Below are 25,513 nucleotides of genomic sequence, written 5' to 3' on the forward strand. Positions count from 1 at the left end.
CAACCTTTCCTTTCACTGTCAGAAAGGAGGGCTTCAAGAATTATTTTTAATTTTTTCATTGCACCATGTACCAAGAAGAGGGCAGCATATCAGCTGACCATGTTGTCACAGAAGTGTTTCCTCCCAAAGAGGAAGGGGCTGAAAGACAAAAAGTATCACAAGTAGTAACAGAGTAGACAGGCAAAAGTGGCAACACTTTGAACAGAAATGCATTGACAACCTCTGTTTCTGGGAAGCAAACAGCAGGGTAAAGGATAGCTAAGGAGAGGACTTAACCACAGACTGGACCACAGACTATTCTTTTCCTGTTCCATGAAGAGATAAGGGGGAAAAAGAGAAACCACTGGCCTGGCTATTGACAAGGCAATGAAATATTCTGGGTCTAATCCAAGTTTTCTCCTAGCAAGGCAGTTACTGCTGTCTGCTCATTCTCTTAACTTCTCAGAGCCTTTAACCACTGGACAGCATAGTCCCTCTAGCTCTTGAAGGTGACCTCAAGCTTCAAGGTAGCATGGTGCAAAGCAGAGCTTCCCAAACCTTAGCCTGCATCACAATTATCTGGAGATTGTTGGGCCCCAAAGCAGAATTTCAGAAGCAATGGGTCTGGGGTAGGACCCAAGGACTTACATTTCTACAGGTTTTCAACTGACACTGATGAATGGGTTTGGGGACTATGCTTTAAGAACTGCTGGTTTAGAGAAAAAATAAGGACTTATAGGCAGACAGAAATTCTGGCCCCAGCCCTGCCACTTCCTATGTGCCTTTGAGTAAGACACTTAATTTCTTTGAGCTTTGGTTTTCACATCTAGTAGGGCAGATATGGTAGATAGAGGGTAATGTAGTGGTTAGATATATGGACTGTGTTCAACTCTGGCCCTGCCACTGACCACCTACGTGATCTTGGACTAACTGCTTCACCTTTCAATCCCTCAGTTTCTTCCCCCCAGAAAGTGGGGATAATAACTGTCTACCACCCAGGGTTGCTATGAGCATTGTGACTGAAAATAAGTAAAGCAGTCATGACAGTGACTGGCACATGATAAAGGCGATATAAACATGCACTCATTATTTCTTATAGTTGTGTGACTTACATGAGAGGAAGAATGTAAAGTGCCATATGTCATGTCAGGCACATAGAAAATGCACAGTAAATGTCAATTAATTTCCTCTCCTCAACCCAAAACAGGGAAATCAGAGCTGGAAATGCTAACTGAAGGGATGTCCTTTAAGTGGAGATCTCGGTAGAAGGCATGGCAAAATAAAGATTACCAACATGAGGATTTTAGCTGTTGGTGAAGCAGAGTGTGCCAGATGCCTCCTCTCCTTGAGGAATCTATGCCAGGAGAGGCTACCTTTGAGCAAAGATCAGCCACATGGAAGATTTAGCCAGTTGATATCTGTCACTTGTAAGTGTAGGCAAGCCTTGAGAAACTCCCAGCAGGATGTTGGACAGCTGGCATTCCATTTTGTGGAGAGGGCTGAAACCACCTAAGCATGGCTCAAGACATAGAGACCCCAAGCTGGTGGGACTCAGGAAGATCCATTTCCTTCATCATCTTCATTATATAGCTCAAGGCAGCCCTGAAATTATCCTGGAGCTGATGCTGAGCTCTAAGATAACTATAGTCATTTATTTTACTTTCTGGCCATATTGTCTTGTAGTGATATGTGGATAAAAGGCAGGGTGAAAGGTTAGATAAAATCGTCCATCATCCCTATGGTATCCAGTGGGAATTTAGGGAGCTACTTTAAGATAAAGCATTTAAATACATTTGGCTGTATTTTAATAACTCCCCCTTGGATGTTTTTGATACCAAATAGTATACTAAAGGCCCTGAGAGAATTCCTACAGTTAAGAAATAATGGATTTTATCCTCAGATTTTTTTTCTTTTTTTAATTTATGATAGTCACAGAGAGAGAGAGAGAGAGGCAGAGACATAGGCAGAGGGAGAAGCAGGCTCCATGCACCGGGAGCCCGATGTGGGATTCGATCCCGGGTCTCCAGGATCGCGCCCTGGGCCAAAGGCAGGCGCCAAACCGCTGCGCCACCCAGGGATCCCAGCAGTTCTTTAACTGTTTGGCCACAGAAACATTTTTCTTTTAAACAAAAGTAGTATCTCTTAACATCTCTCAGAACATACTGTGGCAAATGGTGGAATAGGCAGAAATGTAAATATCTAGATGTGGAACTATTTAAACATTGGGGGCTACTTATCCCTACAAGGAAAATAGGTTAAAGGCCATATGTTAGTCTCCAACCCTTTTAGTTTATTGCTAGACCCATACTCAGCTCTTGCCAAGTGCTGGCTCTCCAAATATCACCAGTGCAATCTGTTGACATGATAAAACCATGTTTATTGTGGTAAGGCAGATAGATGATCACCTAGACAGAGTTTGGGTAATGTCTTCTAGGGGAAAAGGCAAGGTTAGATTTTATTGCAAATTGAAAGTTTGGTTTAAAGTTGCCTTCCAATGAGGAGTCTTGATTGGGTAAGGATAATGATACAACAGTTTAGGATTATAAACAGTATGAGAAGGATTTTGAGTTGAGGGATTTGAAGATCTTTAGGGTGTTAACTATCTGCTGGTGCTTCTTATTGGAGAAGTGAAGGGTCTTTTTGAGACATTCCTATAATGAACAAATTATCTGCCTGGACAAAAATCTCCTGGATTAGTAAAGGCATGATAATAAAGACAATGGAGTAACAATTAAAATTCTATTAGTGTATTGTAGAAAGTAAGGAGTGTGTGGGGCAGCTGGGTGGCCCATTTAGCTAATCATCTGACTCTTGATTTCAGCTCAGGTCATGATCTCAGGGTTGTGAGATCAAGCCCTGTATTAGGCTCTGGGCTGGGGGTGGAGCCTTGGAACCTCCTTAAGATTCTCTCCCTCTCTCTCTCTCTCTCTAAAAAAAAAAAGTAAGTAGTAAGTAAGTAATATGTGTGTGCATGTGTATGTGTTTGGGAGAGAAGGAGGGTTAGATAGTTCCAGTCTTCAGTTCTCAGTTTCCAAGCTATGTACATGAGATAGTTTCTATTCTCACTCTTCATTCTTGAACTTATTGCATTGATATTGAGTACTCATCTATTTTATTTAAATATTTCCTCCAGCCAGACTGCAACAGGACGTAAACCTGAGGATGTTTTTTTGTGTGGGATTCTACAACTTCATCATTGTTGAGTTACTATTCTGTGCCAAGATCCCTACCTTCTTCCCCCTCCTTCCCAAATACACCTTTGAATGTGTATTGTGTCAATGCACAGAGATGAACCTCACATCACTCAGAGCTGAAACACTTCATCTGGAGACATATTGACAGAAATGGCATCTATTCCTTTGTTGGATTTTAGCATACTTTGCAGCAAGGATAGAGGACAACTTTGCAGTGATGAGGTAGGCCTTTGTTAGTTTCCTGAACATGCTAGAAGTGGCGAATTCTTGGTATGACCATGAAGGAGGATGCATTGATGTGGACTGCTTTCTATTTATTTAAGAAGTTCACATATCTCTAAGGCATTTCTTATTTTACAAATACAAAACATGAAGTGTTATGATCACTCAAATTTTATATAACATTTTAAGAAAGAAAAAGTGATGAATTTGCTCTCCACAGGATCAGAGTTGAACTGATATCTTTAGATATCATAGATTGAACTGATATCTTTAATAACAATAAAGTTGTTTTCTGTGAATTAAATATGAGTTAAAAAATTCAACCTCCAATTTAGTCCCAACTCTCAATTTAATCTCCAACTCAGGCAGTATTTTCTAGGAAATTATTTTACCTTTTCCGTTGGTGAGCTGTTTTTATTTCTAGGTATTTGATATTACTTAGAAGAAATATTCTGGGGGCACCTGGATGGCTCAATGGTTGAGCATCTGCCTTTGGCTCAGGCCATGATCATGGGGTCCTGGGATTGAGTCTGGCATCAGGCTCCCCATAGGGAGCCTGTTTCTCCCTCTTCCTGTGTCTCTGCCTCTCTCTCTCTGTGTCTCTCATGAATGAATAAGTTAAATCTTTTTTAAAAAAGAAGAAATATTCTGGGCTAGTGGCACAGTGGTTTTTGAAAGCACAGGAATGTTGCTGTTTTACATACTACTTAGCCTCTTCTGTTAAAAGTTTATATAATTCTACTGCATAAATAAAAAAAGACATGCCTAAGACCCTGGATGGTACAAACTTAGTATTAACTTTAGTAACCAATACTAGTTGAATAAAAGCAAGCCTAGTTGTTTAGATGGCAAGAACGACCTGAATTCATGAAAAATCTGAACTACAGATTTTTTTCTTTTTAAGAAAGGACATATAGCTAGTGAAGACAGTTCAGTCCAATAATACATACCTACTGAAATCCATACCAATTACAGCATTATGCTAGATCCTGGCAGTCCAAAAACCAGCGATAGTATTAGTCCCTGTCCTTGAGCTTATTGTCTAGAAGGGAAAGCTACAATGAAAACTTGTGTCAGAATAGGTAGAGAGGGTCCAAAATGCTGGGGGTCAGTGAAAGGTTTCTAGGGGAGATAATGTATTAGTTATGTGTTATTGTATAACAATGATCCCAAATGCAGTACCTTTGAACAATAAAATGTTATTATCTCACATAGTTTCTGACAGCCAAGAAACCTGGAGAGGCTTAGCTTGATGTTCTGGCTCAGGGTGTCTCATGAAGTTACTGTCACAATGTTGGCCAGGTTTGCTGTCATCTGAAGGCTTGACTGGGGAGAATCCACTTTCAAATGGCTATTGGCAGGAGGCCTTGGTTCTCTGACAGGGGGGTGTCTTCATAGTGCTACTCACGACATGGTCTATAACCTATCCCAGATTGAGGGATCTAAGAGAGAGAAAGTCAAAAGCTACAATGTCTTTTATCACCTTGCCTTAAGAGTGCCATTCTTCACTTCCTCCTTATTCTACCGATCATACAGGTCAAACTTGATACAATGTGGGAAAAGACTAAGGCAAGGATATGAATAGTAGGAGGCAGGGACCATTGGGAGCCATCTTGGTGACTGGTTACCATAGATATTACCTAGCTCTAGGAGAAGTCCCCAGGGAATATACTTTAATAAACCGTTATATTTTTTTAAAGATTTATTTATTTGAAGGGCAACTGGGTGGCTCATCTGGTTAAGCATCTGACTTTAGCTCAGGTATTATCCTAGGATCTTGGGATTGAGCCCCACATTGGGCTCCCTGTTCAGCCAGAGTCTGCTTCTTCCTCTCCTTTTGTGCTCTCTTTCTCTCCTTCTTCTCTTTCTCAAATTAACAAATAAAATCTTTAAAAATTTTATTTACTTGAGAGAATGTGAGAGAGTGAGCATGTGTAGAGGAGGGACAGAAATAGAGGGAGAAAGAGAATCTCAAGCAGACTGGGCAGGGAGCCCAATGTGGGGCTCGATCCCAGGATCCTGAGATCATTACCAGAGTTGAAATCAAGAGTTGGATACTTAAGTGACTGAGCCATCCAGTCTCCCCTAATAATTTTAAGTAATTAAATGTTATTTTAAATAATTTTTAGTCAACTGATAATTTTAACTGGAATATAAATGTCTGTATATTAAAGGAGAATAATAATAGTAGCCAATATTTATTGAACTCTTTCTATGTGGTGGGCACTGTCAAAGCACTTTCCATGTATTATCTCAATGGGAGACAGTACTGCTCAGTGTCTAAGCATCTGGATTCTAGAGATATATAGGATTTTTTGTTTTTAATATTGACATGTTAGGGCAGATTACTTAACCCCTTTGTGTTTAGGTTTGTTATCTATCAGCAAAAGAGATGGTATGTCCCTCATAGGATTGTCTTGAGGACAAAGTAGGCCAAAACACCAGGCTCTCTCCTAATTGCTGGACATTTACATTCAGAAGCGGATTTTTCAAATTATTTTCTTTATTTTTTACCCATGGGAGATGCAGGGCATGGGCATCACACTGGACTGACCCAGTGGAAAGCAAGGAAATCTCAGTTCAGAGTTGAATGTCCTCCAAAAACTAGGCTGGTCAGCTCCCATGATGCCAGTCAGCTAGGCTGGGTTTCAAGTTGTTAGGGCACTACTATGTTCACTCCTGGAAAAATGAAAAAAAAAAATATGGGTCACTCTCTGGACTACTGGGCAAGTATTTGCTCCCTAGGGGAGACAGATCTGCTCAGTGGATTAGAGCAACCCATGCTTTTTCCATGGGATACTGAAGGCTGGCCAATAGGCCACCCCAGGGTGTCCCTCTGACCTCATGCCCTATGACTGAGGACATTCTTTTTTCTTGGCCCTGGCACCCTTGATGCCCCACCTGCTATTCTCATCTGGTTTAATCTGGTTTAATATGGCTTTTATCATTTTTATCTCCTTAGCATTGCTCAAAATGTCCCTTCAGGACCCTCCCTCATCAACTATTTCTATTTTTAGCAACTAGAAACTTGGATACAAGTGCTGGCTCCTCCTCAGGGAGGTCATCTGCCCAAACCCTTTCCAGGTGACTGTGGGTTTGCCACTGTATTCATATATCACTGCTCTGGATTGTGAAAACAGCTCTTTACAAACTAAATAATCAAAAGCCCCAGACAAATTTGTCTGAATTTGTAAAGGTCTCTGAGAGTGTTTTATATCATTTTCTTGTATACAGTTATTTAGAAATAAATGGTAAGGAGTTATAATAGCAATGAGATGAAAACTACATGCAGAATGGTGCTCCCCAGTCTCCTCTGGGAATAATGCTGGTATGGACCTTTAAAATGTGCAAGAGAGGGGTATCTGGGTGGCTCAGTTGGTTGTGTCTGACTCTTGATTTTGGTTCAGGTCATGATCTCAGGGTCCTGGGATGGAGCCCCTCCACCTCAGGTAGTCTACTTCCCCTCCTTTTGCAACCCCTCTGGTCATTCTCTTTCTCTGTCTCTTTAAAATAAATAAATATTTTTTTAAAATGTGCAAGAGAAAACCGACTATTCACCAAGGATTAATCTTTAAATAAGAACAGAGTAAGAAAAAAAAAAAAAGAACAGAGTAAGAACTGCATTAGTTAAAGTAAACCCACATTAGCTGACAACTATTAGGTTCCTATATTTACCTTTCCACAATGAATGGCAAGACTTGCCATCACCAAGATAAAGAACTTGGCAGAAGTTTGGGCCATCTCCACCTTTCCCAGGATAGTTGTCACCCTGGCCCCAGTCCCTACTTGGCTGGTGACACAGCATCTGTAATCATGCTATTCACAGCTGGGGTAGGTGGGCCCAGGAGGCATGAGCAAGCATCTGTTCCACTCTGCTTGGTTCTCTCCTTCCCTTTGGTAAAAACATTTTTCAAACTCTGTCTCCGTAGAGAAATCTGTTTAAAATAATTTACTGGCCAACCCCTTTCCCTGTCCTCTTGGTCAAGCATCCATCCAGTCTACGTATTCTTTTTTTCATAAACGAATGCAAACATCCATCTCTATAAAAAGAATATAAAGGACATGAGAATGTAAGTCTACCTTATTGCCTTAGGAACCAGAGAGATTAAAGGAAAGACCCCATTCTTAGACTTTACACTGTTGCAAGTTAGGAGCATCCTCAAGATAGTGGCTTTGAAGTAGAACATCTCAGTTCTAGTTCTTCCACTTAGTAGAAGTGCTGTTCAACCACTCTAAGCCTTATTTTCTTTACCACTAAAATGTAAATAATGACAAGCAACTTATGGAGTTGTTATGAAGATTTGAGGACCACATAAAGCATCTAGGAAGTGCCTGGCACATGTAAGCACTCAATATTCCACCTATTATCATACTTACTTTTAAAAACTTCATCTGTGCTCCAAGGTTCTTCCTGAGGGCTTCAAGGAAGGTTGGACTGCCAATATCTCACTGTAGCAATAGTATCTCCGTTGCTATATATAGTAATGCAGCTCCATTTTATCCGTGATTTTTATTAACTTGCATTTTAGATATGAAAACTGAGCCCAAGAGATCAAGGAATTCAGTGTCTGTCAGGGGTGGGGCTCAAGTTGATTTCTTCAAATTCTTACTGAACATCAAGCTCCGGGTTCAACATTAAATTATAGTTATCTTTATAGAAAGGCAGATGGATATGTAAAAACAAGAACAACAAAACTTTTACAGAATGTAATGAGCCCTATAAAGATACATAAAAATTGATCTAATAAATCAGATCAAAGACTTATTAGTTCCAGGGTAATGGAGGGGTGGAGGTGAGAATGGGGTGAAGTTAGGGAGGCTCTGAAGCATAATTGTTAAGTCCTGTCTAGTGGATTTCTGAAACAAGTACTTATAAACTGGACTGCTTGCAGACACATTTTATGTGTCCTAAAGTACTTAAAATTATTTTGAATTGGTTGCCAACATTTAAAAACACGAGATTTCACATAAAAATAGAAATTCCTGGCTTCTCTTGGAAAATCAGATCTGTTAACATGATTATTCATTGTTCCACTTGATGTCAATTGGCTGTCCACTTTAGCCAAGGCTGACCTCCAATGTTGTCCCTACTGGGTCTCTTCTTGACCTTTGTCAAGGGTCAAGAAATTGAAAAGATGAAGATTTTAATAGGCATATCAACAACCAAGGATAAAAATTTAAAGTGCTAGAGGGGTAATGAAACTCTTTGTTTACTTATGTAAAATAAAATATTTAAGACATCTACTATTTATTGACTAAGCATATCCTTTACTATTTTTTTTTATCCTTTACTATTTAGATTTCAAGTATACTTTAGTTCAGTAGTAAAGTAGGAACTCTAAGGGCTTGCATGCCACCATGTTTTGCTGATTACTATTAGAGATACATTAATAAAAATTAGTTAACTTATTTATAATTCTTTTTTTAATCAAATTCCCATATCTGGACATATGATTTAAAACAGATGATTTCAAACATTTTTGTCCATGACCCACAGTATGAAATACATTTTTCATCACACATACATGCATATACATTCATTCCATCCGTGGGTGGACACTTGAGTTGCTTCTACCTTTTGGCTATTGTGAAAAATGCTACTATGGACATGGATGTACAAACATCTATCCAAGTCCCTGCTTTCATTTCTTTTGAGTACATACTCAGAAGTGGCATTGCTGGATTATGTGGTAAGTCTATTTTTAATATTTTGAGGAAGACAATGATTTTTATTAGGATGATTTTTAGATTACAGCTACTATGAAATAATGAACTGCATTAGAATGTTTATCTGCATTTCCATCACTTTCCAGTATGCTGGCAAGTTTGCAAATAAGAATTCTCAAAGAAATTTTGTTATTGTGGTTCTGAAGAGAACAGGACTCTAGTGGTAGCATCAGAATAGAACCAACCTCTGGGGACAACCTGCCACTGAATAATGAATCAATTACATTCATTAAGAAAACTTTATATGGTGATCAAGGAATTGCCTCTGCTGTCTGTGTTAAGATGTATGCTTATTAATCTAGTTTGTTTTGTCAAGCATCATGACTATAAAACCTCAAAAACTGATGCTTTTCTCCATATGCTCTAAGCAGCCTAGTGAGATTGCAAGGAATGAAGAAAAGTCCTAAATTCCAGTCAATGCCATCAATATTTACATTAAACAAAATAGGAACTCCAAATAAAACCCAAAACCCTAACTTCTTTTTCTAAAAGTTACATATGCAATACAGGTTCATTGCAATATAATAATAAAAAATAGACATATAAAAAAGTAGAAATGGATGGCACAGTTGGTTAAGTGTCCAACTCTTGGTTTTGGCTCAGGCCATGATCTCAGGGTCATGAGGTATAGCCCCTGATTGGCTCTGCGCTCAATGGGGAGTCTGCATGAGAATTTCTCTCCCTTTCCCTCTGCCCCTCCCGCTTGTGCTCTCTTTCTAGAATAAATAAATCTTAAAAAACAAACAAAACAAAAACAAAACCATAGAAACAGAAACCATCTATAATCCCACTGACTTTTTGTTAAATTCTTTCAGATTATTTTCTGGACATAAATGTATTTTGTGTACATTTTAATTATCAAACAAGTGATGTTATAATTTATTGTTTTGTGACTTACTTTTCCCAATTAGTATATTGTACAGATGTTTTCATGCCATAGCTTTTTTCATGAAATAATGTTTATGATTGAAAATATCAGTTTTAGGGGCACCTGGGTGGCTCAGTCAGCTAGGCATCTGCCTTCAACTTAGGTCATGATCCCGGGGTCCTGGGATTGAGCCCCCTGTTGGGCTCACTGCTCAGCGGGAATCTGCTTCTCCCTCTCCCTCTGCAGCTCCCCCTGCTTGTGCTCTCTTGCTCTCTCTCTGTCAAATAAAGAAATAAAATCTTTAAAAATATATCAGTTGATTTGTTCAATGTATTGTTGGACTTTTCTTTGAAATTTTATTTTGCTAATATAGAAATGAATATTTTTTCATAGGTTAATTTTTAAGTTCATCTTGATTTTTATGGATGAATCTTAAAAATAATATAGCTTCTGCAAGTGGTATGCATAGATTAGTATTTTTTCAAAAAGAAAGTATTTGCATATTTTTCAATATTAAAAGTAATACAAATCGATTATTATAGGTTCAAAGAGTATGAAATAAAATAGTTAAAATTGCTCTTTTCCCTCAAGATAATTGTGTTAACAATTTAGTGAGCATTTTTTTTAGACTTTCAATGCATGTATACAAATGTATGTATTTATTAAAAAAAAATCCGACTCTACATTTGAGTTTGTTAACCTTATTTTTTAACTTAGAATATACTGGATTTTTTTCTATGACATTAAATATTCTTTTACAGTAGTTTTTGATGGTTTCAAACTATCGCATTGGTGTGGAAAAACTTTTCCTCTGCTCTCCTTGGACCAGGGCTTGGAGTCTATGAATTAAATTGACAAAAGATGGATTAGTAAGAGAAAAAAAGATTTTTTTTTAATTCATCTATGTACATGGGAATTCACAGAAAAATGTGACCCAAGGAGATGGTTAGAATTTGGGGCTTATATCCATCATCATAGGGCAGAAAATGAGGAAAAGGGAAAGAAATGACTTTTAGAGAAGATAAATGGGCCCTTGGAAGAACAGATTGATATGACAGGTTATCAACAATGTCTGTTTAGGTGATTTCTTATCCTGGTGCTGATCTCCAGCTATAGGAGGGCACTTAGCACAGTTTTAATTCTTTTGGTATGTTTTGCTTTTATGCAGAGGGGGAGAGTTCAGAAAAGAAAACTCTTCACAATGATATGTTCTGAATCCTTTCATCATATTTGTATCATCCAAATCAGTCCAAGTTTCTGCAGCTTCTGCTGAGGGAATGGGCCCATAGTCCCTGGGAACAGGGTGGGGCTTCCCTCTTCTGCTGTTCCTGCCCTCCCAGGCTCCAGCTAATTGGAGTAAGACCAGGTACTTGACTATGGGCCATCACTATGTTATGAGGGGGGCCTGCTGCAAAACTTTTGCCCTGGCAGAGAGGAGCTGGACCAAAGATGATCTCATTATTGGGTTTGAGTTGAGATACAAGTAGAAAGTTAAAATATTTGCAGCTTAAATATGCATAAAGAAGAGCTACAAGGGAGAGTAGTTGCCTTGAAAGTCTTAAATAGGTCAGGTAACATTATAGGAAAGCAGGATAGACTGCTGGGTTGATCCAAATAGGTAGAATAAAGAGTTGTGTTTTAGTGTAAAGCCTGGAGTGAGATAGGAATTTGAATTTTGATACTTCCACTTAAATGGTTTGTGACTTGCACCAATTAACCTTCTGACCCATAGTTTCCTTATCAGTAACATGTGTTACTGATAATAATATAATATTATATTATAACATAATATAATTTGTTATAATAATATTTGTTATTGGGTTGTAGGAAGAATTTATTGAGATAATATAGGCAAGGTTCTTAGCAGTCTCTGACACAGAGAAGAGCTAAATAAATGGTCATTATTATAGCTATATCTTCCCAAATGTGCCTTATATTTGGTATTTTTCCTGTGCTGTATTTTTTTCCTCTACTAATGAGTCTTTGGCATTTAATATAGCAATTTATGGATATGTAATTAATGATTGTTATGTTCCAGGAAGTTTTCATGTTGAAGTCTGGATTTTTTTTATTGACCAAAATTCTTAAATAACCAAATACATTTTCTACTCTACAACTTTCACCTTTAAAGATAAAAGGAATATTCTGCAAAGACTGCTCATTTGATTTGGGGCTTATAAAACTTGAATTTTCTTTTCTATAATCCTTTGGAATCTTGAACTTATGCATTAAAAGGAATATTAGCAATGAAATACCAGTTGACAACTGGGTAGACTGCATACATCCTCATAGGATTTGAATTTCATACCCCCTTTTTTTTTAGAAAGGAAGAACCTAGAATTTTTCTGTGTCAGAATAGTATATGGGGGTGGGGCTGGGTAGATTCAGTTTTTAGTCAAGTCAACTTTCTGCCTCTTCCCATCCCCTCCCTACTAGATAATTAGAGACTACGTAGCATGTATAAATAGCTCCGGCTGAGAACATCCTCATATCTTTGCCCCTCTCATCACTGAGCAGGGCCCCATAACTGATGTTGCAATTAGAGTGCTGATTTAGCTCTGAGAGACACATTGCAAATGATCCACCAAGGAGGATGGTATTTATATCACTACTGAGTGATGAGGACTTTGTCAACTGTGCCTTTGGCAGATTATCCGATGGCACGCCCCTAGGTTAATCTACTTCTCATTATAACTGATGATCCATGGTGATGTGTTTTCAGAACAACTCATCTTACACAGGATGCCATGATGTGGAACAGACCTATGTAAATAGAAATAATTAAGGAAATACTCAATCCAAAGTATAGAGATCAACAGAAGAGCTGTAGGGGTTGAGACATTTAGTGACTTCCTGGAGCACATTTGGTATCATTTGTGCCAACAGGAATTTACACTTCTGTGTTTAGGATTTAATTGTCTATTTTGACATAAGAGAAAGGAAATGAAAACAGATTGACTACTTATGTTTATCATAGAAAGGTCAGGCAATTTGAAGTTTGTATTTTTTTTTCCTTAGAGGCTATGTGTGCTTCAAAACCACAACATATCTCAGGTCAAATAAATAATACAGAATCAGAAATTCTAGAATTATTTAAGAGTTAAAAGCCTGTGATTATCTATCTATCTATCTATCTATCTATCTATCTATCTATCTATCTCCTATGTATCTATCTATCATCTATCTATCTATCTATCAATCAATCAATCAATCAATCATCTGTCTACCTCTCCTCTGTGTAAGATGAATTAATGGAAACACAAATATGGAGTTGGGCTCATTGTCTTCCTAACTCTTCCTTAATAGCTAGAGGGTGGGATGTTACAGTGTATTCGAGGAAAGCTTCACCTTTGCTCTCTTGCTTGATATGGATAATTGATAATTATAATCCTTTGTGAAGAGCTTTGAAAACAGAGTTTCATCCCCATCCTGATCCAGCAGCAATCCCAAAGAGATTACCATCTCTGAGCCTTTCCTACCTAAAAATCTTACTATTAATCAAATGTACACTAGGAGTCTAAATGATGTTGCAAGGGGGAAAATCATTGCTCAGTACATACTGAATCTCCCTGAAGGGCAGCAAGGAACTCCTCTTCTCCTTCTTCCATGGTCTCCTTCTCACAGGACCAACCTCTTTTTCCCCTTTGATTCTGGCTCAAGTGCTCAGCTAGTCAGATGGATCCTATTGGAGTGGGGGAGAAGGAAAGTAGGTTGGGGGAGTCCTTGCTTTAAGAGAAAGGGAAGCTTAACTATTAAATGTTGAGGTGTTAAACGGTTTTTATTGATTTTAGGGGGGGATCTATCTCCTGGATCCGAATGCCTGTTTCCCTTCCCAGATTAGGAAAGTTTTTAGCTATGATTTGTTCAAATACATATTCTGGCCCTCTGTCCCTTTCGGTGCCCTCAGGAACCCCAATTAAACGTAGGTTTTTCTTCCTCAGGCTGTCGTTTATTTCCCTTAATCTATCTTCATGGTCTTTTAATTGTTTGTCTCTTTTTTCCTCAGTTTCCCTCTTTGCCATCAACTTATCTTCTGTGTCACTCTCTCATTCTTCCACCTCCTTAACCCTCGTCGTTAGGACTTCTAGTTTGGATTGCATCTCATTCAATTGATTTTTAATTTCTGTCTGATTGGATCTAAATTCTGCAGTCATGAAGTCTCTTGAGTCCTTTATACATTTTTCTAGAGCCACCAGTAGCTTTATAATAGTGCTTCTGAATTGGTTTTCTGACATTGAATTGTAATCCAGATTTTGTAACTCTGTGGGAGGACTGTTTCTGATTCTTTCTTTTGAGGTGAGGTTTTCCTTCAAGTCATTTTGCTCAGTGCAAAGTGGCCAAAAACAAGTTGTATTGGGAAAAGGAGAAAAAGAGAGGAGAAAAAGAAGGAAAGAAAAGAGAAAAAGAAAAAAGGAAGAATAAAGAAAAAAAGAAAAAGAAAGAAAAAAAGGGGGTGGGGAAGCAAACAGAAATCAAAAAGCAAAACAAAACAAAACAAAAAACAAAAGCAAAAACAAAACAAAACACGGGGGAGTTATCTTCTGATTCTGTATACTTTAAGTCCCTTGACTTCCCCTGGAACTTGTCCGTCTAGTTGGTCTTCTGGGGGAGGGGCCTGTTGTGCTGATTTTCAGGTGTTAGCACTTGGGGCAGAGCAGCCCCCTGCCTGGTGCAGGGCTCAGTGGGAGTTAATTTACCCCGTGAGGCCCCAGGAGGAACAACCACAGTGGCGGGGCCAGCTCTAGAGCCCTGGATTCAGCTCCCGCAGTAACTACAGAGCTCTCCGTCTGCAGGGGCCTGGTTGTTCTGTATTTTGGCAAATTGAACACCAATAAAAAATAAATTTATTATAAAAAAAAATAAGAGAAAGGGAAGAATGAAAATGGTACCTCCTGGTTCAATCTCTAAGTGAAATAGGTACCAAAGTAACTCTTCCCTTACTGGTTTTGGCCCACTTTTAGAAAACATTTGTGTTATTTTGTGTCTTTCTTCCCCCTTACCATAGGCCCTCAGTATTGTTCTAGCTTGTATGGAATAGAATGAACAGAGTGAAAAATCTCCAGGTTATGATACAATCAAGGCCTTCCCTGTCTTCTTCCATAAACATCTGCCTCCTTTGTGACTAGCGGCTATGGGCTATTCAATTCTCATCTCAGAAATATCAGATGTAATCCCCTGAGAGGATAAAAAAGTAAGCAGGAAATTCATATATGATTTAGGACCTGTATCTAGAATATATAAAGAACTCTCAAAACTCAAAATAAGGAAAAAACCCCACAATTTAAAAAAAATGGACAAATGGTTTGGAAAGAAACTTTAAGAATGTACAAATGCCCAATAAGCACATGAAAAGATGCTTTACATAATTGGATAAATGCAAATTAAAACCACAATGAGATGCTATGCACACAAAAGACAGTTAAAAATAAAGTAAAATAAAATAAAATATGACAATAACCACATGCTGATGAGGGTACAGAGCAACTGGAACTCTCATCTGTTGTTGATGGGAATGCAAAATGAAAACAGTTTGGCAGTTTCCTATAAAGTTGAAATGCACTTATCATATGACCCAGTAATCCTACTTTTAGATGTTTACCCAAGTACATTGAAAACTTATGTTCATACAAAAACCTACATACAAATGTATATAGCAGTTTTATTCATAAGCACCGAAAACTAGAAAGAACCCCAAGGTCCTTTAACTGGTGGATGGATAAACAAACTATAGCCCATCCAAACAATGGAACCACGGAACGATAAAGGAACTCACTTCTGATGCATGCCAGCAATATGGATGAATCTCAAATGCATCATGCTGAGTAAGAGAATCAAGATTCAGACAGGTCAAAATTATACCATCTGATTTTATTTATATGACTTTCCAGAAAAAGCAAAACTATAGGGGCAGAAAACAGAAAATGGAGACAACAAAGGGACATAAGGGAACTTTTTGAGATAATTGAAATGCTGTATGTCTTCATGGTGGTGGTTACACAGTTGTACATATTTGTAAAACCTCATAAGACAGTACAGTAAAAAGAGTAAGCTTTTACATCTCAATAATTTAAAAAAAAATGACTATTGATAACATAAAAGACAAAGATAAAAGTGATCATGGCAACTTTGTCCTGTAAGAAGATGAACAGAATTAGACAAACCTCTGGCGATATTAACCAGGGTGCCAAAAGGACCAGGAGATTACATGGGACATATGGGATAACAGGTCCATACAAGGCAGCCTCTCTTGTCCCTCTGAGGTTGAGGACTGTGGAGGAAGGGAAAATGAGTAAAAGTTGGAAAAATAATAGCTATGAGGAAAAGTTAAAGGAGCCGAGAGCTTAGTTTCTTTGGCAACAGGACCAGAAGGGTGATTTGATTGCTGTCTTTGAGTTTCCAAACCTCTTTGACAGTTTAATTATAGTGCTATTTAGCAGGAGTGAATAGTTGTAATGATCTTTAGCAAATTATAATGGGATTTTATTTGTAATATTACCTAAAACTAACAATTTATTGTGCTTACTATATACCAGATGCTATTTTATCTTCTTCATATTTGTTTGTTTGTTTGTTTGTTTATTTATTTATTTTTAAAAGATTTTACTTGCTTATTCGAGAGACACACACACACACACACACACACACACACACACAGAGGCAGAGGAAGAAGCAGGCTCCATGCAGGGAGCTGGATGTGGGACTGGATCCTGGGTCTCCAGGATCACACCCCGGGCTGAAGGCGGCGCTAAACTGCTGAGCCAGCCGGGTTTGCCCTCTTAATCATATTAATTGACTCATTTATATACCTCATCAGTTCTATGAAGGGAAGTATTCTTTATTGTCCCCATTTTATTTATTTTTATTTTTTAAAGATTTTTATTTATTTATTCATGGGAATACACAGAGAGGAGAAAGAGAGAGAGAGAGACAGAGACACAGGCAGAGGAAGAAGCAGGCTCCATGCAGGGAGCCTGACGAGGGACTCGATTCCGGTTCTCCAGGATCACACCCTGGGCTGTAGGCGGCGCTAAACCGCTGAGCCACTGGGGCTGCCTTGTCCCCATGTTGTAGACGTAGATGCTGAAGAACAGGAGAAGGAGTTGCCTTGTATTTCCTTGTTGAAACAAAATGATGCTTTTTGCTTATTTTTATTGTGTGTTCTTTTTCTTTTAACAGGATCCTTGCATTTATGTTGTCTTTTATTCTTGACAGGGTACTTTCAAAAGTCATATTTTATTTGCAACCAGAGGAATTTTGGTGTGAAGTAGTAGTTATTTGTATGTGTGATTAGTGTTCCATGACAATAGTTTCTAGAAAGTGCTAGGAAGAATTAAATGCTGCTGTTCTGAATTCCATATCCTAGTTTTTATTTTCTATGCCTGTTATAAAATTTCCACTCCTCTTTTTTGATTCCTACTTATCCTTCAAGGCCTAGGCCCAGCTCTCCATTCAGTGACATTTATGAAGTGCCTACCTCCATGATGGGCATTGGCTTTTCTTCCCTGACCCCTGAGGGAGTATGCTACCACCTTTCTTCATAGTGAGAGTACAAAGATGAATGAACCATGCTTCTGGGGAGGTCACTGTCTAGTTGGAGAGTGGATAGATGCATGGTCTACTCCATATCACAGTATGATAACTGCAAAATGGAGGCAGTGAATGAGTCTGAGGATACACATATTCTCCTGAAATAGGAAAACCAAGGAAGCATAGAGTAAAAGATGAGATACAGGAAAGAAGATGAAAAATAACCATCTGCCAAGAATAAGAGGATCAGGGGTAGAGTTGGGGGCCTGAGGAAATAAGGGAGTTTTGGAATCATTACCTTGGGGAATAGGAAAGGAGTCAACTCAGAATTAGTTAAAGCGGTCATTCTCAACCTGGTGCACAACAGAATCACCCATATTAAAACAAAACAAAACAAAAAACAAAACCAATGCTTGCTTCCTATCCCAGAATTTCTGATTCAATTGATCTTGTTGATGGGATTCAGTCATTGATATTTTAAGGAAGTTCCCCAGTGATTATAATATGAGCTGGGATTGAGAAACCCAGAAAATATTGCTGAATAGTGCTGAGGGGCTCATGCCCACCCTGTTTAAGTTCATTTGTTACTATTACTTACTTTCATATGCATTTAATTGTTCATTCAAAAAAATTTGTTGAGGACCCAGTATGTGTCCGGTATCTCACTAGACAGAGAAAAAGTCATCTTAGTGCTTCAGATAATATTTTCCCTGCTGTTTTGACATTCATATAGTGGATTAAATCCTTTTAAAAAATGTAACAGAAGAGCAGCACCTGGGTGGCTCAGTCAAGTTATACATTCAACTCTTGATTTTGGCTCAGGTCATGGTCTCAGGGTTGTGAGATCAAGCTCCATGTTAGGCTTCATGCTAAGCATGGAGCCTGCTTAAGATTCTCTCTCTCCCTCCGCCCCTCCCCCACTCATACCCATTCTCTCTCTCTCCGTCTCTCAAAAAAATGTAATAGAAGATATTTGAATACTTACTATATATTATTGAAACTTTACAATGCCTACATGTGATAGGTTCTCTCCTTGTTATGCCCCATGTTTTATAAATGAAGGAAATGAGTCACAGAAAAGTGAAGTAACTTGCCCAAGGTACACAGCTAGTAGCTGGCAAAACTGAGAGGCTCTAGAATTGGGTCCTTAACCACAAAGCAGTACTACCTCCCTGCTATACCTGTCTTCATGCTGAGTTCAAGCCAGGGCTTCATAAATATATGTCTTGAACCCTCAGAAATGCTGAAAATATTGTAAGCCAATGTCCTTAAAGTGATGGAGAGTATTTTGTCCAAAATGATTGCATTCCATTGGCCAAAATGCAGTCACAGGGCTACATCTTGTTGCAGGTGAGGCTAAGAAATGCAGTCTGACTATGTGTACAAAGGGAAAAGAAAAAAGGATAAGTGAACACCTAGGCAGTCTTTGATACGGTCTCCCCTGATGAAATAGAAGTTTTATATTTAATGTAGTCAAGTGTGTCACTTTTTTTCTTTTAAGTTATATACATACTGACTTATTTAACAAATACTTCTTTATCATAAGGACATAAAGATATTATGCTATCTAATTTTCTAAAAGATTTCAAGTTTTGACTTACAGTTTAAATCTATAATCTACTTGTCATCAATTTTGGTGTATGGTATGAGGTAAAGATTACATTTCTTCTTTTTATGTCTGGTGTTCTGGAGTTTCATGATGCTGTGTTTTGGTCTAGCTTTTTTCCTTTGTGCTAATTTCTCTCGATCTGAAAATTTATGTTCTTTGAGCTCTAGGAAAATTTCTTGAGTTCATTTTTTTAATAATTTTATGCTCTCTGCTTTTTCTTTCTGGGATCCCTATCAGATATTTGACTTGGATTGATCTTTTATGTATTTTGTCCTTTCTTTTTACTAACCATCTTTACCTTTTATTTTACATTTTGTTGTATGGATGTTTAATTATCATCATTAATTTAATAGTAGTCATTATCATTTTACCTGGTATGTTCTCAGACCAACGTTGACAAAAACCATTAAAAAAAAAAATTGATGTCACCATTTTGGCTGATAGTGACAACAAGATTGCAAGCCAAACAGGTGTTCTGACAGACATGACTCTTGCCTCACTGGAAAAACTTCATACCAGAACCTGGAAAACCCAGTCTGTGTAATTTTAAGTCTAATGTTCATGTGCTCATGAAACTTTGCCAGAAATCTCTTCCATGCAGAGCGGAGAGAGAATATTCCAGAGGAGGCAGCATAAACTGAGCATTGGAGGCTGGCGAACATATGACACTGAGGCTTTACTGCTGCCGTCAATCAATCATTCATTCTTTCCTTCACTCTTTGGATATTTACCAGCCTCGTGTGCTGTGGGATTTAAGATTATAGATGTCTTTGCTGGTTAAGGGAATTCCAATGTAATGTAATAGAAGATATTTGAAAAATATCAGGGAAATGAGGTCAGAGGAGACAGACTCTATGCTTCAGCTATTGGAGTAGGGGGAGAAGGATTGACACACATATATATATATATATATATATATATATATATATATACACATATACACATATACATTTATATATATGAAGATTTTTCTTTATTTTCTAACTATTCTATTGAATTTTCAATTTTAGCAATTCTATTTTTTAATTTTACAAGAACCCTTTTTTGTTCTCTGTTCTTTTTTTTTTTTATAGCATTTTGATGCTCTTTTATGGATGCAATTATCTTCCTTAATCTTTCAGAAGATTAGAGTCCTCCTCAGTTTCCTATCTTTTATTTATTCTGAGATGCCATTATCCCTTTGTTTTTCCTGGCATCTCTCTATTTTTAAAGGTCTCTCTATTATTAAAATAGAGTGGGGAATGCTTCTGACCTGGGTGAGGCTTACTGCCTGATGGTAGTTGTTTTAGGGTGATTGGCAGGGAGTTGGCTCAAATGCTGGGAAACTTCCAAATGCCATTCTGTGGAGGTCTTTTTTCTGGAGCCATTCATTTTTTTTTCCAGATAAGAAACTTCCTAATTCCTGTCTGGAGGAAAAAGGGCCTGGCCACCAGGAAACTAACTGGTCAGGTATGTTTGGGTATATAACACTCATTGATTAAGTATTCCAAATCAATCTCACCCTTTGCAGTAATAATAATAGAAATGGCAAACTCAACTATAGCTTACTCTATGTCAGGTACTAATCTAATTGCTTTACCCTGTTAATTGCTATAGTAATTTAATTTTCCCAACAAAGTTATGAGGTTACAGAAGAGGAAACTGAGGCACAGGGAAATTAAGTAATTTGCCTGAGATCACAGAGCTACTAAGTTGTAAAGCCAGGATTTGAACCCAGGTTCTTTGATGGATAACAAAGTCTATGCCATGCTACCTCAATAGGTATGTGACATAGGCTGGTATTTGAGTAATGTTAGTTCTGAAGGTACCACAAGAGTGTGAGCTCCATGAAGCAGGGGTTTTGCCTACTTTACTTACCACTGTACACCCAAATTACAGATCAGGGCAATAAATTTTCATGAAATGAGTGAATATATAGTGCCTTTCATACAAATAAAACACTTAGCTCTCCTGAGAGTGGGCTTACTAAAGAAAGGTGTATGTGCCAATACTGAGCCCCTCTGTTTTTCTTTTGGTTGCTAAAACTCATTTTCTTTTTTTGTTAAGGAAAGACAGTAGATCTGAGATTGAAGGAGACGTGGTCTGAGGCACATTTCTTCAGTAGAAATTTGTTGTCCTCTCCAATAGTTGGTTACCTCATTCTTTATTCTATTACTATACTTGGGGAGCTACTATTACTTGGGGAGTGAGTTTATTAAATTTTTCTTAATATTGTATGCTACAAATCAACATTCCTATCATTAGCTATCATCTGAAGTTCAGGGCAATACCTAGCCCCCATCATTCCTATTAAAAAACAAAACAAAACAAAACAAAAAACAAGACCAAGACTGATTTTAATATTGTTCTGTCTGAACAAAGACTCCTACCATTCTTTAACTTACAGAATGGCTTTAATTTTACAGTGATTATTTAAAGCATGAATTTCCTGAAATGGAGTGACCTGAAGGCAGTGGCATGCAAAGGCTTTTTACATGCTTGAGTGAAAAAAATCTGTGTCTTATTTCAAGGATTTATTGCTGTTTTGATGGCATACTATCTATTTTACTGAAATGTTTTTGTAAAAATGGGCCCATGCATAATCAGGATTGGAAGTTTTATTGCCATTTTCACTAATATTTATGATAGTTTGGGGAGTAGAAATGATTAGTTTTGTTTAGACCACTTGTTTGCAATTTCAGACTTCTCAAATGGCTTATGGTTAAGGAAAATACTTTTTGTGGATTTTCCTAGTTTTAGAAGGAAGGCTATCTTAGTTCTATCTGCCATAATAGAATACCATAGACTGGGTGGCTTATAACAACAGAAATTTATTTCTCACTGTTCTGGAGGCTTGGGAAGTCCATGACAGTGCTGGCAGATTAGGTTTCTGGTGAAAGCCGCGTCTTCGTGGTTCATAGACAGCTGTCTTCTTGTTGTGTCCTAATATGGCAGGAGTGACAAGGGAGCTCCCTGGGTTTCTTTTATACAGGCACTAATCCTATTCATGAAGGCTCCACCCTCATGACCTACTCACCTTCCAAAGGCCCTATCTCCTAATACCATTGCACTGGAGGTCAGGATTTCAGCATATGAACTTTGGGGGTATATTATCATTCAATCCATACCTATAGCTCCTATGAGAGTTTTTTTTTTTTCTTTAAATTAAACCTAACAACTGATCAGAAGAAAGTATATTATAATGGGGAAAATGAACAATTGCTTAAAAGAAATTAGTAGCTCTTAGGGATTACTCGGTTGTGAGTCATAGAAATCTGTTCTATGTTAAGCAAAATAGGATCATTTATAGAAGATTATGGAAGCCAAAAACAGAGAACACAAAGAATGAGTTGAACCAGGAACTGGAAAGTGAGCCTGAGATTTCCCTCCCATCCACTTCCTCCTTTCCTTCCTTCCTTCCTTCCTTCCTTCCTTCCTTCCTTCCTTCCTTCCTTCCTTCCTTCCTTCCTTCCTCAGGCCTCCCAAGTACCAAGCACTGTGGATACAGTGGAGAAATAGATTAGAGCTCAGAGGCACAGAGAATATGTGCTAAAGAGCATATATCCTTTTTTTTTTTAATTTTAAAGATTTTATTTTATTTATTTGAGACAGAGAGAAAGAGAACATGAGTGTGGAGAGAGGGGCAGAGGGAGAGAGGAGTGAGAAGCAGACTCCACACTGATCAGGGAGCCAGACTTGAGGTTTGATCCCAGGACCCTGGAATTATGACCTCTGAAGGCAGATGCTTAATTGACTGAGCCACTCAGGCACCCCAAGAGCATATATCCTTGTAGGAGGAGATAGACAATAAACAAGCCAAAGTCAAACAAAAATAAGATTCTTCCAAATAAGGTAACCATAAAATCTGTTGCCCACATTTAAGAGCCAGCAAGATACTATTAATATTCATACTTGACAATAAGGGTAAACCTGTCCAGGGCACACCGGATATGTCATGGGCAAAGGACTATGGAGAGAATTAGAAGAGGGTAATGTGGTAATGACTGCATGGCTACTTGAGACTGGTGACAAGAGGTGTTCCATGTAAGCTGAGACCTCAATGACAAGAAGGAGCCAAGTGTAGGAAGATGACAGGGATGAGCCTTCTAGGCAGAGAGATCAACTAAGGGCTCTCAGGGAGGAATAGGCATGGAACATTTGTAGAACACAAAGAAAGCCAGTGTGGTTGGCATACAGTGGACAGAGAGAGCCTGGCTGGGAATGGGACCAGAGGCATAGGCAAGGGTCATGGGAGGTCAAACCTTCTGGGCATTAATAAAGAGTTTCGCTTTGTTCATACAAAGCAGGATTGGAAGCCACTGGAAGGTTTTCAGCAAGGAAGTGCCTTAACCTGCTTTACCTTCATAAAGAGTACTCTGTAATGTTAGGCAGCTAGGGTTTTTAAAACAGTTGTTTGCAAGTTGTGTTGATCTTTCCTTTAACGTGGTTATTTCTTTTAAAGTTCCTATTTTGAAGAGATGCAAACTTAGATAAAACTGTATCATTATATATCACATGATATGATATCTGAGATTTTCCTTAAAATTAGAGGTTAAATAAAACAGGATTGGCCATGATTGGATACTCATTGATTTGGGGTTTGATTTACTATTACTTCTTTTTTTTTTTTTTTTGATTTACTATTACTTCTACTTTTGTATATGTTTGAAATTTTGTTTTTTAACAATGAAATGTTAAAAAAAAAAAAAAAGGCTCACTCTGGCTGTAGCTGTTTGGAGATTATATTGTGGAGGGGTAAAGAGCAGGAGGGCCAGTTAGTCCAGAAGAGCCCACTTGGGATATGGTGATGGATGGGTTAGGTTGGTTATAGTGTGGACACAGAGAAGTGAGTGGATTGGGAATGGCAAAATATATATTTTGTAGCTAGAGCCAACAGGACAAAATACTGGTAATGTAGTAAGGGAATGAGAAGATCTAGTGGTAACTCTTTGATTTTTAATTTAACAATTGGTTGGATTAAAATGCTATTGGCCAAAAAAGGGAGGATGTAGGAGGAGCATGTTGGAGTAGGGAGGGAGGAAAAGTTTTCTTTTGACCACGTAAAGCTTAATATTAGACACTCATATAGAAACGTCTAGTGGGCAAGCCTGGAATTGTGCTGAGAGGACAGGGATGTTTTATAAGACACCTCTTATCAGCTGCTTCAGATGCTCTCAGACCCATCTGCTTCAAGAGCCTCTGCTTATTTGTTCTGTCTCTGTTGCTGGTTCTGTGTGTGCTCCCATTGACTTTCTGTAGGTGCAACTTGACAAGGACATGTTTCCCAGGTGTCTCTTGTCTTCCACCCTGGGGATTCTCTATGATGCTGACCTGCTCAGTGCCTGTGTAAAGCAACTGAGAAGTGAGGAGGAATTGACACCTCAGGAGAAAACCTTTAGCCATGGGGGAATGGGAGCCAGTAGATAAATTCTTCCCTATTCCTCTCTTTGGAGCCAGTTCTAAGATGCATTCACCCATGTGTCCTGTCAGAAGATGGTCCTGGGAGATGGAGCAGTAATCAGTCATGCTTGATCCCAAGCAGAAGCCAGCTCGGTAATGCATGATTGTATTTGTTTCCCTTCCTTTCTTGCCTCACTCTCCTTTCCTGACATCCTTCTAGGTCCCGTCAGCTGTGATAGAGAGGTGAGTCATGGATGAGGCACAGTTGTCAAAGACCAGGATATGGATAAGGCAGGCACCCTAGAAAGTAACCCCAACCTCACCTTCTGGACTTCCTATCCAGTAAAAGCACTGAAGAATATGTTGGATGCATTTGGCTAAGCTGAGTTTTTGTTTGTTTCTTTCTTTCTTGAGATATGCTTGCTGTAGGCATAGCAATTGTAGTCAAACTGTGTTCTGATATTTAGTTTGAGACATTTGCTCTATATAACTGCAGGGAAGCATCTTTTTATTAGACCCAATCATCTCAAAGTGTGTAGGAGGAAATTCAAATAGAGATAGTGCATGTATGTGTTCTTCCCGTTAGTGGTACCTTGGCTCCTGGTTCTTGCTGAATACAGGAGGACTAATATTTTTTTCTGTGGGGGAGGAGCCTTGTGTAGTGATTTACTCATGAGAGCCGATAAGCCAATGGCCCATTTAAGGGAATGTTCTAGGGAGTCTCTTTTGGAGTTGTGCTCCTGGCAGTATGGGGGCAGAGGAGTTCAGAGCTTAATGAATCTATGTTTTGGCTTTTATTACCACTTGCAAGTCTTGGAGCCATTGTATTATTCAGGGTTGCCACGTTAATCCTACAACCAGGCAGAAAAGTATCTTGGTTGGGAGCTCGGGTCTCTGGTCAGATCTGGTTTAGGTCTCCACTCTGCCATTTGGTAGCCTGAGTGACCACAGGACATTATTAATACACACCTTCTTTATGTGGATCTTGGGGAGAGGAAATGTGTAAGA

This window comes from Vulpes lagopus, chromosome 23, assembly GCF_018345385.1.
Source record: "Vulpes lagopus strain Blue_001 chromosome 23, ASM1834538v1, whole genome shotgun sequence".
NCBI lineage: Eukaryota > Metazoa > Chordata > Mammalia > Carnivora > Canidae > Vulpes > Vulpes lagopus.